The following is a 12,485-nucleotide window of genomic DNA, read 5'->3' as shown; positions in this document are numbered from 1 at the left end:
GTCCGCTGAGTAAATGGTGTCTAGTTATCAGGCGGTGGGTGCATTAATCAAAAGACGGCTCACTCTTGTAGGGACTCTTTCGATCTTAACATTTCTTAACCCTTTAACTACCAAGATCTCATTGGTAATTCTCCTTACCGTCTGCCATATAATTCATATGGTGTTAGTTTGGAGAATTTGGAATTGGATCAACCAATAATCCACTAATTGATACTTTTCTTTATTCTCATTACTTGTCTGCTTGATATTGTAACCGATAGTGTGAGGAGAAATTCTGTCGAGGTCACTAGTGGGACTTAAACTGGGTTAAAGAGTAAAACAAATTTATCTTTCATCGAACCTGGCCTATTGAAAAATCCAGGATCAGCAAAAGTGATTCTCTAAATTTAATAGTGGGATTGATTAACGAAGAATTTGTTATCGACATCTCGTGAGAGCAATATTATTTTTCACCCTGCCGCGTGGGTTCGTGAGCGTTAACTGGCGTTCGTTTGATTAGTCTACATGCACAAAGTGATAAGAAAAAATAGCGATTAAACGTGACACCCATTACCACGGTGAAGAAAGAGCAAGATTGACGAGATCCAGTAAAAGTACACGAATATAAGTGTATAAGAGTAAACGAGCGTTTCATCTCGGCAAGTCTGTAAACAGAACGAATTTCTCCCCTCTGTGATTTTATTCAAGTAATTTAGCATATTTTTAGATAGCCTGCAGTAAGACTTCACAGGTGTACTAAACATGAGAATCATAGGAACAGTCCAAAGCGACCGTAAGTTTTAAATATATCGTCCGCATCATTGACAAAGGCAGCGCCTGCTTAGGATTGAATTATTTTGCACTCTACTGATTTCTCCTCATGCGCCCCTTTTATTTAAAAGGAAATAAAAACAGCTATACTGACTAATACATGTTAAGCTGGTCTGACAAACTGTTAGATGCGATTTCTTAGTGACTCACGTATCTTTGTGTTGAAAAATTTATAACGCTCAGAAGTTGATCCTAGGAATACAGCATCAAACGTACCCTGACTAAGACCATGAAAGAACAACAGGGAAAATTCTTATAAATTGCAGGCCGAAAACTTTGGCAAATGCTCTGGGGTGAATTCAATTGCATCGTCTTCGTTCGAAAGTCACAAGGCAAAACAGATCATGTTGTGGGAGCCTTCTTAGGCGTATTACGGAGAGAGTGTTCATTCAGATTATTTCCCAGGCAAGGCGGGTGTGGCAAATACAAAAGCAAGCAGTCACAGATTTGTCAAAGATTCGCACTTATTGATACCTATAATGGAAAATATTCAGTATAAATCATCAAATCAACTCACTTGTCAAATCTTCTCAATCTTAGTTTAGTTTCTCGATCGGTCCTTTCGAACTCTCAGATTCTCTTGAATAGCTCAGGTGAAGCTGCCAACTCTTCGGGGAAAACAGGTATGCATGTGTGTGAATGAGACTTTTATGCAGTGAGTCCTGCATTATAAAGAATGTCTGATACTATTTAAAAACCTAGAAAAACGCTTAGGGCGAGATGCATTAAAGCTTTTCGTCCAACCATGACCACCTGATTTAATAATTTTGACACAGAAGCGTATTCGGAAATACTCACCAAAATAAAAGGAGAATTAGAAACGATGAAACAACAGTTTTATTTACGATGTTTATAACTGTTCTTCAAATAGCATTTTCAATTCCGAATGGTTCATGGATAATAATCTTAAATTAGGTCAGCTTTGCTCGGTCTTTTCAAACTTCGAATTTTCAAAAACATGACTCCTCAGAAACTGTTCATTATTGAATTGTGTTTGTACTTCTTTTAAGTGAAACAACAAAAAGATTTTCTTGTGGGCTTTTTTCATCAAAAATTGTAATGGAATAGAGAAGTGGTTCTTCAAAGAGCTTAAACAATAAGTTTCATCCTCGACTTCCATTCATTTGCTCCCTTGTTGAGAAAGATCTAGACTTAATGCGAGAATATCAAAAGTCAATTTTGCTCAATCTTAGCTCAGACAATGCTACCGGACTCCAACTAACACAGTGACGTATGGCCGTGACAATTGTTTCTTTCTTAAACTGTTCTAGATGGAAAAAAGATATTTAAAAGCATGCCATGTTAATAGAAATCCGGGTTTCCTGTGGCTATCTCCAAGAATGATAATGGGGATGGTAAAGAAGTATTTTGGGTTCGTGCCTTGGGGGAGGGACAAAGACTTAATTAATCAAAGTAAAATGCCCTGTTTTTCAAAGCCTTTAATAAACGCAACGAATAGCTGACTAAAACTGTGACCATTGATCGGTCTTCATTCAAAAATAAAGGGCGGAAGTTTCCAAAGAAACTGTGGTACCGCGTCGGTGAGGGAGTATAATGATATGACTTGGTTTTATCAGCTAAGTTGATAATGTAAATTGGCCACCGTAAAGAGTATCCAAGCTGACCTTTCAAGCGATATAGCGCTTCGCCAGTCGGATGTTTTCGCCGCCTTAAGGTTTGCTATGACGATGTCAGATAGACAGCTTGATCGGCTTAGTGGCATATTACCTTTAAAAACTGACAGTAAATTAGTGCAGAATGTCTGTTTACATGAGCCTCCGAGGTTTAAAAGCCAGTTGAAACAGTTACATAAACTGATCCATGATATGGCAGTCTGAGCTATTGTTGAGTGAGATTTCGTATCCATCGACGTATCTTTGTGTTTAAAAAGTCTTAATTAAACTTAGGATTTAAATGTTCCTTTAAGTATTTAGCATCTATGTAATATACCATGATTAAGACTATGAAGTCAAAACAGCGAAAAATCCAATAAAAATGGAACCCTGAAAGCTTTGGGGGATAAAAAGAAGTCTGAATGTCTACAAATTTCAATTATATCGTCTTACTTCGAAAGTCAAAAGGCAAACAGATCATGTTATGGGAGCCTTCCTACACGTATAACGAAGTAAGTGCTCATTCAGATTATTTCCCAGGCAAAGCGGGTGTAGCAAATACAAAAGCGAGTTGCCACAGATTTGTCAAAGATTGCACTTATCGATATATCATTTGATGGTAAATCATCAAATCAACTTACTTGTCAAATCTTCTAAACCTAGTTTGGTGTCTCGATCGGTCCTTTCGAACTCTTAGATTCTCCTGAATAGCTAAGGTGTAGCCAGCAACTCTTTGGGTAGAGCAGGTGTGTTTGTTAATGAGACTTTTATGCAGTGAAGCCTGCATCATAAAGAATGTCTCATACTATTTAAAAACCTGGAAAAACGCTTGAGACAAGATGCATTATAGGATTTCACCCGACCATGACCATCCGATTCAATAGTTTTGACACAGAAGCGTAGTTGGAAATATGCATTAGATTTAAAGGAGGATTAGAAAAAAAGAAACAATAGTTTTATTTGCAATGAGAGAACCGTTCTTCAAATAGCATTTTCAATTTCGAAATGATTCACCTTAAACTAGGTCAGCTTTGCTCGGTCTTTTCAAACTTCGAATTTCCAAAACATGACTCTCAGAAATTGTTCACCACTGAATTGTGTTTGTACTTCTTTTAAGTAAATGAATAAAAACATTTTCTTGTAGGCTTTTTCATCAAAAGAATATAGGGAATAAGTTTCTAATGAAACTGTGGTGCTTTATGGACGAGAGAATAACGGGGTAATTTTGTGTCATCAACTGAATTGAAAACGTAAATTGACCAGTTTTTGCGGTGGCCAACTTACGTTTATAACTCAGTTGATAACACTAAATGACCCTTTTTCATAAAAAATTGCATTGATATAGGGAAGCGATTCTTCAAAGAGCGTAAACAGTAAGCTTCATCCTTGACTTCCATTGATTTACTCCCCTGCTGAGAAATTTCTAAACTTTGTGCGACCTTATCAAAAGTCAATCTTGCGGTTTAGCTTTGCCAATACTAGCAAACTCCAATCAACACAGGGATGTATGGCCGTGACAATGCTTTCTTTCTTAAACCGTTCCAGACGGAAAATAGATACATAAAAGCATGACTATGAATGATTATGGGTAGAAATATTTTGTAGTCCTGTCTAGAGGAGGGACAAAGACTTAATTAATTGAAGTAAAGTGGTCTGTTTTTCAAAGCTATAAAGGGGTAAGTTTCTAAAGAAACTGTGGTGCTGCGTCGGTGGGAGAGTATAGCAGGTAATTTAGTGTTAACAACTGGGTTGAAAACATAAATTAGCCACCGTAAAGGGTAAAAAAGCTGACGTTTCGAGCGTTAGCCCTTAGTCAGAGCGATTGATCTGACGAAGGGCTAACGCTCGAAACGTCAGCTTTTTTACCCTTTACGGTGGCTAATTTACGTTTTCAACCCAGTTGTTAACACTAAATTACCTGTTTTTCAAAGCCTTTTATAGACGCAACGAAGAGTGAAGTAAAACAGTGACCATTGATCTGGTTTGATCCAAAAACAAAGGGCGGAAGTTTCTAAAGAAACTGTGATATTGCGTCGGTGAGGTAGTATAATAATATAACTTGGTTTCATCAACTAAGTTGATAATGTAAATTCGCCACCGTAAAGAGTATCCAAGCTGACCTTTCGAGCGTTAACGCTTCGTCAGTCGAATGCTTTACTGGGTAGAGGTTTCCTATGACGATCTCAGATAGACAGCTTGACTTGCTCAGTGGCATATTGCCTTTAAAAACTGACAGTAAATTAGTGCAAGATGTCTGTTTACATGAGCCTCCGAGGTTTTGAAAGCTAGTTGAAACAGTTTCACAAACTGATCCATGATAAGGCAGTCTGGGCTATTGTTGAGCGAGACTTTTTATTCATGGAAGCATCTTTGTGTTTAAAAGGTCTTAAACTTAGGATTTAAATGTTGCTTTTAGGTATTTAGCATCTAGTTAACATACCATGATCAAGACTATACGGTCAGAACAGCATAAAATCCAATAAATATGGAACCTTAAGAGCTTTGAGGGACAAAAAAAAATTTGATTGTCTACAAATTTCAATTGTATCGTCTTCCTTCGAAAGTCCAAAGCAAAACAGATCATGTTGTAGGAACCTTTTTAGGCGTATAACAAAGTGCTTATTCAGATTATTACCAAGGCAAAGCGGGTGTGGCAAATACAAAAGCGAGTTCCCACAGATTTGTCAAAGATTTGCACTTATCGATACCTATAATGGGAAAGATTTGCAAATCATCAAGTCAACTTACTAGTCAAATCTTCTAAATCTTTGTTTAGCTCAATTCTCAATCGGTCCTTTCGAACTCTCAGACTCTCCTGAATAGCTCAGGTCTTGCTGGCAACTCTTCGGGGAGAGCAGGTATGTTTGTGCGTGAGACTTTTATGCAGTGTAGGCTGAATTAGAATGAATTAGAAAAAGAATGTCCGATACTATTTAAAATTTAGAAAAACGCTTATGGCGAGATACATTAAAGCTTTTCCCCTGACCATGACCATCCGATTCAATAGTTTTGACACAGAAGCGTAGTTGGAAAGATGCACCAAACTTAAAGGAGAATTAGAAACGATGAAACAATAGTTTTGTTCACAGTATAAGAACTGTTCTTCAAATAGCATTTTCAATTCCGAATGGTTCATTGATAATCACCTTAAACTAGGTCAGATTTTCTCGATCTTTTCAAACTTCGAATTTTCAAAAACATGACTCTTCAGAAACTGTTCACTATTGAATTGTGTTTGTACTTCTTTTAAGCAAAACAACAAAAACACTTTCTTGCCAGCTTTTAATCAAAAATTCCATTGGTATAGTGAAGTGATTCTTTAGAGAGCGTAAACAGTAAGTTTCACCTTTGACTTCCATTAATTTGCTCCCCTTTTGAGAAAGATCTAGACTTTATGCAAGTTTATCAAAAGTCAATCTTGCGGTTTAGCTCTTACAATGTTACAAAACTCCAACCAACGCAGGAATGTATGGCCATGACAATTAGTTCCCTCTTAAATCGTTCCAGATGGAAAATAGATACATAAAATCATGCCATGTTAATAGAAGTCGGGGTTTTCTGTGGCCATTTGCAAGAATGATTATGGGTAGAAGTATTTTGAGTTCGTGCCTTGGGTGAAGGACAAAGACTTAATTAATCGAAATAAAGTGGTTTGTTTTTCAAAGACTTTAATAGACGCAACAAAAAGTTGAGTGAAACAGTGACCATTGATCTGTTTTGATCCAAAAATAAAGGGCAGAAGTTTCTAAAGAAACTGTGATATTGCGTCGGTGAGGAAGTATAATAATATAACTTGGTTTTATCAACTAAGTTGATAATGTAAATTGGCCACCGTAAAGAGTATCCAAGTTGACCTTTCGAGCATTATCGCTTCGTCAGTTGAATCTTTTGCAGCATATATGTTTGCTGTGACGATCTCAGATAGACAGCTCGATCGGCTTAGTGGCATATTACCTTAAAAAATTGATAGTAAATTAATGCAGGATGTCTGTTTTCATGAGCCCTACAGGTTTGAAAGTAACTAAAAACAATTACACAAACTGATCCGTGATAAGACAGTCTGAGCTATTGTTAAGCGAAATTTCGTATCCATGGACGTATCTTTGCGTTTAAAAAGTCTTAAAACCTAGGATTTAAATGTTGCTTTCAGGTATTTAGCATTTAACTGACATGCTATAACCAGGACTATGAAATCAAAACAGCATAAAATCCAATAAGAATGGAACACTAAAGGCTTCGAGGGGAAAAAAAATCTGAATGTCTACAAATTCTAATTGTATCGTCTTCCTTCGAAAGTCAGAATGCAAGACAGATCATGTTTTAGGATCCTTCTTAGACATATAACGAAGTAAGCGCTCATTCAGATTATTTCCCAGGCAAGGCGGGTGTGGCAAATATAAAAGCTAGCTGCCAAAGATTTGTCAAAGATTTGCACTTATCGATACCTATAATGGGAAAGATTTGCAAATCATCAAGTCAACTTACTTGTCAAATCTTCTCAATCTTAGCTTAGTTCCTCGATCAATCCTTTCGAACTCTCAGATTCTCCTGAAATTGCTCAGGTGTAGCTGGCAACTCTTCGGGGAGAGCAGGTATGTGTGTGAATGAGACTTTTATACAGTGAAGCCTGTATTATAAAGAATGTCTGATACTAGAAAAAAAAACCTAGAAAAACGCTTAAGGCAAGATACGTTAAAGCTTTTCGCCCGACCATCCGATTCAATAGTTTTGACACAGAAGCGTAGTTGGGAATATGCACCAAACTGAAAGGAGAATTAGAAACGATGAAACAATAGTTTTATTCACAATGTGAGTACCGTTCTTCAATAGCAATTTCAATTGGGAAATGGTTCATTGATAATCATCATAAATTAGGTCAGCTTTGCTCAGTCTTTTCAAACTTCGAATTTGAAAAACATGACTCTTTAGAAACCGTTTACTAGTGAGTTGTTTGTACTTTTTTTAAAAAAAAAACAACAAAAAGATTTTCTTACGGGCTTTTTTCATCAAAAATTGCATTGGTATAGAGAGGTGATTCTTCAAAGAGCGTAAACAGTAGTTTCACCTTTGACTTCCATTAATTTGCTCCCCTGTCAAAAAAAGTTCTAGACTTTATGCGAGCTTATCAGAAGTCAATCTTGCAGTTTAGCTCTTACAATGTTACAAACTCCAACCAACATAGGGACGTATGGCCATGACAATTTTTTATTTCTTAAACCGTTTCAGATGGAAAATAGATACATGAAAGCATGCAATTTTAATAGAAATTCGGGATTACTGTGGGTATGTACAAGAATGATTATGGGTAGAGGTATTTTGAGTTCGTGCCTTAAAGGAGGAAAACAAACATTTAATTAATCGAACTGAAGTGGTCTGTTTTTCAAAGCCTTTTATAGACGCAACGAAAAGTTGAATAAAGCACTGACAATTGATTAGTTTTGATCCAAAAAAAAGGCAGAAGTTTCAAAAGAAACTGTGGTACTGCGTCAGTGAGGGAGTATAATAATTAAACTTGGTTTTATCAAGTAAGTTGATAATGTAAATTGGCCACCGTAAAGAGTATCCAAGTTGACCTTTCGAGCATTAGCGCTTCATCTGTCGAATCTTTTGCCGCATAAAGGTTTGCTATGACTATGTCGGATAGACAGCTCAATCGGCTTCGTGGCATATTACCTTAAAAAACTGACAGTAAATTAGTACAAGATGTCTGTTTACATGAGCTTACGAGGTTTTAAAGTAAGTAAAAACAATTACATAAACTGATCCACGATAAGGTAGTCTGCGCTAAAGTTAAGCGAGATTTCGTATTCATCCACGTATTTTTGTGTTTGAAAAGTCTTAAACCTAGGATTTAAATATTGCTTTTAGGAATTTATCATCTAATAGACATACAATGACCAAGACTTTGAAGTCAACAAAAACATTTTCTTGCGGGCTTTTTTTTTCATCAAAATTGTATTGGTATAGAGAAATGATTCTTCAAAGAGCGTAAACAACACGTTTCACCCTTGACTTTCATTAATTTGCCCCTTTGTTAAGTAAGTTCTAGACTTTATGCGAGTTTATCGAAAATCAATCTTGCGGTTTAGCTCTGACAGTGCTACCAAACTTTAACCAACACAGGGATGTATGGCCATGACAATTGTTTCTTTTTTAAACCGTTCCAGATGGAAAATAGAGACATGAAAGCATGTCATGTTAGTAGAAATCTGCGATTACTAGGGTTATGTGCAAGAATGATAATGGGTAGAAGTATTTTGAGTTCGTGCCTTGGGGGAGGGACAAAGACTTAATTAATCTAAGTAAAGTGGATTGTTTTAAAAGCCTTTATAGACGCAACGAATAGTTGAGTAAGACAATGACCACTGATCTGTTTTGATCCAAAAATATGTATTTCAAGTATGTCACTTATTTTCTTGCAATTTTGACGTCTTCTTCTAAATAGAGGCACGTCAACAGGAAATATGGTATTTTTAATAATAAATAAGCAAGACTGTGATTTCGTCTTAGTCTTCGTCTTTGCCCATTATTTAGGACAATAATTAGAGGCTGATTATTATTTGATATAAGAACTGTAAACATTAAAGAAAGAAACAAACATTTTCCTGTTATTCAACAGCTAACCAGCCAGTGCTAGTGCGTTCGGCCAGTGACACGATTCTGTGCGCTTTCCCATCGTATGGTATGTCAATAAAATTATGCTTAAAACATCTACTTTATTCTAAAATGATTATAACTTTAAACCAAACGACTGCATCTACCCATGCATAGTCCAACGACTCTTTTCCAAGAGACGACTGACAAATAATGAAACAAAAAGAGCGAGATAACTACAGACTGAGCAGTTCACTGGTTCTTGAGCAGAGAACGCTTCGCAGCTCCAAGAAGAGAAGTCCACTCAATTTTTTTCTGTATTTTTCCACACATTTAAGGGGATTCCTATTGATCTAACTGTCGCCAGAAGTTTATTGAGGTGTTCCTGTTTTTCTCTGATAAGCAGGTTTGTCTTGTTTTCAGTCTAACACAAAATAAGAACATTTACAAAAGTAAGCTGAATACTGCCATTTTGAGATTATTTGAAAATAGTAATTAGTATTGTTTTTACAAAGAAAATCACAAACCTCATCCCAGTCGAGTACTTCTAAAATCAGCCCCGCTCAAGTCTATCGGTTATTCGTAGCATTAGGTGAAGCTCGTTGATGACTATGTTTTCTGGAGGGATATCGAACAATGGCAGAGATTAGCATCCAGGATCTCTTGTCCAATTGGGCCCAAACTTTCTCTTCGTGCTTTAGGAATTGTAAGTGTCATAGAAGAAAGACATGTTGCACCTGCAGGCATAGTTGCACAGTGTTCATTTTTTAATATAGTTATATTCATGAAACATAGTAACATGTTGATTAACTATTGCAAAAATGTTTTAAAAGTTAATAGTGGTACTTGCCTGTCTTTAATTTTTTGTGGATTAAACATTAGATGAAAGAGTTGTTTGATGTTGCCCCTTTCATGCCCATTGCAACTAACAGGAATTATTGTAAAAAGAGAAGAAAACCATTTTAACAGTCACTTTTTAAGCCATGATATTTTCTATCTTAAATCAAAAACCATAAAGCACATGGATTTCACTAACCTTGTAGTCACCTCCCAAATGGAAATGTAGGTGAACTTTATTTCCATCAATCTCCATGTATCCCTGCTCCACAAGCTTACTCATGGCATATGGGACATTTTTAAACCCCGCGTTAAGGGTCTCATAGTCTTCATAACCTTTAATTAGTGCAAAGGTATGGTTTCCTGTGAATAATGACATAAGGAACAAAACTAAACGAATGCAACATAATGAAATACACATCCACAGGCTCTTTGTCAACTGAATTCTTGAGCTAAAAACAACAGAGTTATTAGTTACATTTGCTATTGTAAATGACCAACCAAGCACTTCACCAAGTCTCAAGGTCTCCCTCTCTAGTCCCTAAGTAGCATTGTAAATACACTTACATGTTCTCTTATTTCTTTTTCCACCAGAAGCTTAAAAGCCAGTTCATCCCCTGGACAGATTCCTGGTGTCCTTGTGGGTTTCCGCAGGTCATCAATGACCTTCTGGCAAGATTCAACCAGGTACGTCTTTAGCAGTGATGACTCTTGTTATGTTACGAATGGTAAGCCTCCTGAGATATGGAAAACCTATCCATACTATGTAGGATGGCCCTGATTTTTTTTTCTCTTCAGGTAAGCTCTCAAAAGCATTTGTCTATGTCGGTAAATAAAACATAAAGCCGAATGTTTAATCCATCATTGTATGGCTTGTATCTATGCATTTTTTAACTATTGGCAAAAAAATGGCATAACTCATGTTTTATGGCTGTTTTATTTTCTTAACACTCTGTACGTCAATTATATAACATGTTTTTTCTGGGTTAGCTCACCTTTACAACTTTCAAACTTTATTTCCTTTCAATTTTAGACAGATCCATATCATGAAGCAGGTTATTCTTATCAACAACTTGTATTGACCGTGGCACCAATCCATATGTTTCTACAAAAAAAACAACGCTTCTCTTGCCTTATCTCTGCAAAAAAATATTTGAATGAACAATAAATAATTAAACGAGAAATATTACAAGATCAGAATCAGTTAATAAAGGTTATCTACATGGTTCTTTTTCTTATATCAAGGATTTTGTATTGTGTTTGTATTGACTATTTTGTATCCATGGAGACCGTCTGTTAAGATGTACCCTGTTTGCGATCATTATGAAATAAAAGTTATTTGTACAAGTGTCTCAATTTCTTGAGGTTGAAGCGACACCTTAATCCACGTCTCACCTTTAAGCTTTTTCCTCTTTTTGAGGTGGACTGGATCTTGTGCCGAAATCTCCGTTCACCTTGCACCGGAGCTTGCCCCACACGTTCGAGACCAGATTCCACCAGTCGGTATGCAATCTTTTAAAATAATTTTTCGAAAAATTTTTCAAATAACTTTTAAAAAATGTTTTTAATAATTCTTTTGACAATTTTTTTAAATTTGTATTTTTTTTTTTATTTAGCTAAAACCGTGGCTCTCATAATATTTTTCTCACCTTACCCACAAGATTTTCAAATTTCCCTTGTTCCTGTTCGTATGTCCGGCCAAGCCTTTTAGGTCTTTGGCCCCATTATAGCCGCTAACTATGGCTTATAAATACAGGCGTTAAATTTTAACTTGTAAATTAAAACTCCCTGAAGAGGTCTACGACAGTTTGAAAAAACGCGTCGGAGAATATTGTTCGCAAAGTGCTGCTCACCAGCTCAGTTTTATTTCCAAAAAACAGCTCAAACAGTGTTTTGGGCCTTCCAGATTCTTCCCTCTATCTCCTACCTACCTTCGTCTTTTATTTGCAAATTGAACGTTGGGTAAACAACGTCAACGTATGGCGGCATCATGTGAAGAAACATTGGATGGTTGGGGGTTTCGAAAAGAGATTCCGATCGCATACAGTTTGTGGAACGATCGGGGGTTCAGCGAGCTCTGAAAAGAGCTCCCGATCACATACAGTTTGTTTGGTGATCGGGGGTCCAACGGGCTCTGAAAAGAGCTCCCAATCATTAAAAGTTTGTGGGACGATCGTGGGTTCTGAAAAGAGCTCCCGATTACATAATTTATTTAAACAACGAATCAGATATTGCAAGGGTTGTTTTGATTGATCAATCAAATTGCAAAGGTAAGAAGGGTGAAAGGAAGACCGAAGGGGGGGTGGGTAACATGGTTTTCAAGGGGAACGGAGGAGGGATCAGTCTCTGCTAACAGAGTATTAAAGGGGACTATAGAAAATTGACTGCCTGAGAGCGTGGTTGTTCAGTGCGTAGCGTTATCCACCCTTCGAACAACCGGGGCCTGAAGAATACTACAGAGCCTTTGGGGGGATCTGGTAAGTTTTCTTGTGACTCAACCAAAAGTTTTCCACCAAAATTTTTATTTAAACGAGATTCTAGGCGCGGAAAAGACTTGCCAGTACAATACTTTCTGCAGAAAATTGCGAAAACATCAGTTTGAACTCTGCTGATATGGATTTCGAATATTTT

The 12,485-nt window shown here is 36.7% G+C and overlaps 1 long non-coding RNA gene across 1 annotated transcript; it reads left to right on the top strand.

Moving 5' to 3' along the window:
- Positions 1 to 6,903: 6,903 nt before the first annotated feature.
- LOC149047882 (uncharacterized) lies at positions 6,904 to 11,098 on the top strand. Its single transcript, XR_016184589.1, has 5 exons — positions 6,904 to 7,015; positions 9,043 to 9,105; positions 9,356 to 9,423; positions 10,449 to 10,541; positions 10,888 to 11,098. It is a non-coding gene; the product is annotated as an uncharacterized LOC149047882 (long non-coding RNA).
- The last annotated feature ends 1,387 nt before the right edge of the window (positions 11,099 to 12,485 follow it).

The sequence above is a fragment of the Pocillopora damicornis genome, chromosome 3 (assembly GCF_964200805.1).
Source record: "Pocillopora damicornis chromosome 3, jaPocDami1.2, whole genome shotgun sequence".
In the NCBI taxonomy this organism is placed as follows: domain Eukaryota; kingdom Metazoa; phylum Cnidaria; class Anthozoa; order Scleractinia; family Pocilloporidae; genus Pocillopora; species Pocillopora damicornis.
The sequence above is the reverse complement of the archived record's forward strand: the minus strand, read 5'-3'. Positions and strand labels throughout refer to the sequence as shown.